This window comes from Mandrillus leucophaeus, unplaced genomic scaffold (assembly GCF_000951045.1).
Source record: "Mandrillus leucophaeus isolate KB7577 unplaced genomic scaffold, Mleu.le_1.0 Scaffold776, whole genome shotgun sequence".
Classification (NCBI taxonomy): Eukaryota; Metazoa; Chordata; class Mammalia; order Primates; family Cercopithecidae; genus Mandrillus; species Mandrillus leucophaeus.
In genome coordinates this window covers 29,411-34,398 of record NW_012108430.1, presented here as the reverse complement: position 1 = coordinate 34,398, position 4,988 = coordinate 29,411, and the positions used below count along the sequence as shown (strand labels likewise).

General features: G+C 35.3%; 1 pseudogene; it reads right to left on the bottom strand.

Annotated features, from left to right (window-relative positions):
• Positions 1–4,207: 4,207 nt before the first annotated feature.
• LOC105529644 overlaps positions 4,208–4,988 on the bottom strand; it is a 2,504-nt pseudogene continuing 1,723 nt past the window's right edge.

The window sequence follows — 4,988 nt, the reverse complement described above, 5'->3', positions numbered from 1 at the left end:
CAAACCTTAAATTTCTTTCAGAACGTACCATAAAACAGAAATAAAGACTGAGTCCCATGTGGGTTCTGCTTTAGCTTTAAGGCGCTCTGCATAGTGAAGAATGATATTCCTGTGTTGGTCACAGGCATCAAAGTATGATATAGAAAATGTTGAGGAAGTCACTCTGAAGCACTGGCTTTCTCAAAACTGGGCAAGTTTTCATGGGTCTAAGGGAAATTCTTTTTATGGTAAACTACATTTAGATGCATTATTTACAAAACATTCAGAATCAATTGGTGATCACTTTTGTATCATGAATTTATCACAAGTGTGACATGAATTTGTGACACAAAAAATAGTTTTGCAATACACTATCAGAAAGACATGTGAGATTAGAAAATAATAAAGTTGTGCTGAGTAGGTCAGAGAACAGGTTATATTGTGTTGCTAAAAGGAAGGAAGAACTATGGCAATGTCTCAAAACTACATCAAAGAAAGAGAAGATATTTACTTAAAAACTTAAGAACATTTTGAAATGAATATATGAGAGATTGAGGAATTTAGAGTAAACAATTTTAGTCAAATAAAAACTGAAAGTCAACCAAGTGAATAGTATGTACATAAGGAATGTTTTTACTGATGTTGTGAGACATCATTATACCATTAGGTAATGATTGTATTGCAATTTTTCTGACTTGTTTTCTGGTGCTTTTCGAATGTTTTAATCTTTCAAGTGTGATGTTAAAAAATTGATATTGGAAGGCATGTGGATATAGTAGTATACAAACTGATTGCAAGCTGTTTTACATCATATAAACTTATTAATATATGTTTGTGTTAAATATTTTGTCTTATATTTTAGAACTTTTAAAGGGTTAGGAGTGGAGATTTTCTCAATTCACTCATGTTCCATAAAAACAATTAACAGGGCAGTTTTGAAAATAATAACCTTCTATAGGTGATGGAGGAAATGAAACTACTCTAATTGCAACTGTAATATTGCCTGAATGGTGTACATCCAGGAAAGCGTAAGTCCCAAATCCAAGTATTAGAAGAGACAGGCTCAAGTTATTTAGGTAGAATCTAAAGGCAATGTGTGAAAATGACCTTGAGAAAGGTGTTCTAGAGAAAAGAGTAACAGTACCTTCATTTGTAATGCTCAAGGCCATGCTGAGCAATCACAACTATTAAACTATTAAAATTATCTGCGGATAAGAGTATCACTGGAACTTGAAAGTAAAATGTGCTAATGTGGGGGCCATTGGTTCTTGGCACACTGAAGGTTCACTAAGAATCACTGACATGAGGCAGATTGAGTAATACGAGGAGAGGTATACAAATTTATTTAAGGTGCATACACAGGAGCTTTAGAATGAAGACCCAACTTCCAAATGAGTTACAGAAACGTATATACCAATTTTAGCAAAGGTGGCCTTGCTATGTAGCTGAAACCTTCCTCAGAGAGATCATATGATAAAAATATTTATTTTCAGATTTTTAAAGGTTTCATACTCTCAATTTCTGCTGGATTTGGAAAAAGGAACAGAAAGGGAAGGGGGCATGGCTGGATTAATGGAGATTCTCTACAGATACAAATTTTCCCCACTTAAGACAGCTTTGTGAGGTCACTTCTACCTACTGGCCAAGCAGCAGCCGTTTCAAAATATATCAAAGAAATCTATTTTGCGGGGTAAAGTGTTTTAATTTCTTTACTAGACTGTCCCTCATTGCTATTTCTCAGACTTTGAAAAGACAAGAGTCAACTATTTTTATTCATGATGATTTATATAGTCAAATCTTCAGTGTTTGTTTGAATTATGTTTGAGTAAACCATTTCTCATTGACTTATTTTTCTATTAAAAGACAGCAAAGCAACCATTTTTGCATATCATAAATTCAATTTTGAAGTTGACTATTTTTTAAATGGGGCATTTTAAGATAGATCCTCCAGTGTGACACATTGGAGTTTATCCAGAAAAGTGCCCCAGATGCTGAATAGTCAGAGTCACCTATCAAGACTGCCTAAGAAGCTAATTCACCTTAATAAAATACATAAATATTTTAAACTAGATGGAAATTTCATAGTTCAATGCTTTGATATTTTTTACTATTTATATCATGAAGCCCTTGACTTTTCCTGAGGTATACTGGAGGATTTCTAAGAAGACTGAAAGGGAAGCCAAGTAGTTGGGCTCTCAACTTTTCATTCTGTCTCTAATCACAACGTATCCTTGGTCTGTAGTTTATTTATGAGGATATCATGCTGGTATTTTGTTTTATATAACTAATTCCACTGCAAAAAAATACCCTGCAAATAACTAAATATACAATCTATGATAAAACTTTCCATTTAAAGGTGAGTAAATAAATTAAGTTGCAAACAGAGAAGAATTTGGGTTGAGTGAAACATAAAATAAATAAGGAAACAAACCACCTGTGTCCAAATATTTGGATGGCCTATGCCTAAGGATTAGGAAGTCAAAGGATTTTTTAATATTCATTTTTATTTTTGTTTTATTTTTTGATACAGGGTTTCAGTCTCTCACCTAGGGTGGAGTACAGTTGTGCCATCATATCGCACTGCAGCCTGTACCTCCTGGGCTCAGGTGATCTTCCTGCCTCAGCCTCCCAACTAGGTGACCCTACAGGCGCACATCACCATGCCCAGCTAATTTTTTTTTCTTTTTCTTTTTCTTTTCTTTTTTTAGTATAGATGAGGTCTTGCTATGCTGCCCAGGCTGGTTTCAAACCCTTGAGCTCAAGGGATCCTCTTGCCTCCACCTCTCAAAGTACTGAAATTAAAGCTGTGAGCCACTGCACCCAGCTGTTTTTGTTTTTGTTTTAAATCATAATTTAAGCTGCCCCCAAATGAAAGTGGGCTGCTTTAAGAAGCTGCAACTTCCCAAGGTTGTGCAGATCCCAGTGCAGAACCTGAATATTCACTTTTAAGGGTGAGCGAGAGGAGACTCATGTACCAGGTTGAGGGCAGAGGAGGTGGCCTTCAGATCTGAGAATCTGTGATTTATCATGTACAGCAAAGTGAACCCTGAGGCTATGGAAGATCTGACAAAAATACATTTGCATGTCTTGGTAAGTACTGCTATCTTTGTTCTCCTGTCATATTGTCATTTTGAATTTGTGTTTGGTGGATTCCTGTTTCCCCCACAGACCACTGTAAAATAATAAGCACATATTATAGATAATGTTTCCTTATGTTTCTTTTTGTCCAAATATTATGTTAATATAGTACACAAGTGTCAACTCAAATGCCATCTCTAAATGTTTATTGTTGCCTGCCTAAACAGTTGATTTTTTAAAAAATAAAATTCACATTTAAATTGAAATAACCTATGCAAATTGATTTTCTTCACCAAAAGTAACAACAAAATTTTCTATATTATTTCTAGATGAACAACAAAGCACTTGCTTTTGTAAGTTTCCCAGGTTTTGCTTATAAAGATGAGGCAGTAGATATAGTTATGGAAAAATAGAGAAAAAAACAGACAAGTCAGTTGTCAGTACCCCAGCCTCTGATTCTGCCTTAACCATGAAACAGAAGACTTCAACATATACCTGCTACAAAGCTTAAGAAGATGTAGGCTCCAGAAAAGAATGTAAACAGCAACAATCAGATGTTGAACAACAATGGCAGGCTCTTCCATTCTAATTTTAACTGTAATTCATTCCTTTAAGTTCATTTGAGAGAGATAAAATCTACAGTGAAGTCCTTTTTTGGCAAGCTCACAAGCTTCTATCTCTGGTAATTTAACTGTCCAGTACAGATGTTTAACAACATACTAAAATCTCTTATTAATCAAAGATCAATCAGCTTCACTGTAACATTTTATAACATGGATTCCTTTCTCCCACACTTCCTCAAAATATATTTCTTCAAAGAATTGATAAGTCAACCCCCAAGAACTAGAGATCTACTGTGACAAAAAGTATCATGTCTAAAATCACTTCACTAAAACAATTCCAGAGTGCTACTAGAAGAGATCACACAGAACTCAAACATAGCACTTTCAATGTTCTTTTCTGGAAGAACAGATAGGTCTTCAAAGCATGAGAGTTTAAACAGGGATCATTTAAATGGGTAGATTATCAATGGCTAATATAGTCAATGGAGGCCTACAGGCAAAGATATTTAGTGATTAAGTGGCCTACATACACCTTAAGGCTTTTTTCCCAAATATCAAATGTGAGAAAGCCTATTTTTAAAAGTTCCCTAGGTATTTTCAATGGTTTTTGAATTATCTGTAGGAAGTTCTGACATAGTTGTATGGAGTTTAATGTGTGTGTCCACCATTACATTCAGATCATGTTTCATATCAAAATTTATGTTACGCAAAGCATGGTTACCTTTAAATTTGGTCGGTCAAAGTGTTCCTCAAGTATACTTTCATACCACTCGTTCTCAACCTTCATCACAGGAAAAATACACAGGTCATGCAGCAATGCATACATACTAGGAAAAAACTTGATGTCAGGCAGATTGAAGACTTCGTAAATGGTGAATGGAAGCTTTACATCTTCCCTTATGTGTTTCCATTTGATTCTCCAACAATGAAGCTTGGCTGAGAGCTTGACGTGACTAGGTAAGTTACTTCTCTACAGGTCAGCATTGTGTTCCTTTGATGTATGAAATTTGAGTTATCTCGTGACTGAGGATCCCAGAGCTAAGTATTTAAGAGCTCTGAGATGCTGTTCTGGGAATATATTGTTAAGTACCTGAACAATGTGCTCCACTGTTGGAACACTTATGGTTTCTTTACAGTAACTTAGAGGTTAGTTGAGATTCCCAGTTACCTTGCTGAGCTCTGCAGAACTTCCCAGGGAGATTCATCTGAATATCAAGTCTGGCTGCTAAATTCATGGCTTCCTCAAATCAAAACTCCTCATAAACTTTCATGTTTTTCATCACGTCATTGAGTGAACGCAATACAGCAGTCAAACTACTGGCTGCAAAGAAGACATCAGAAGTTTGCCCCTGGATATTTTTTTTTTTT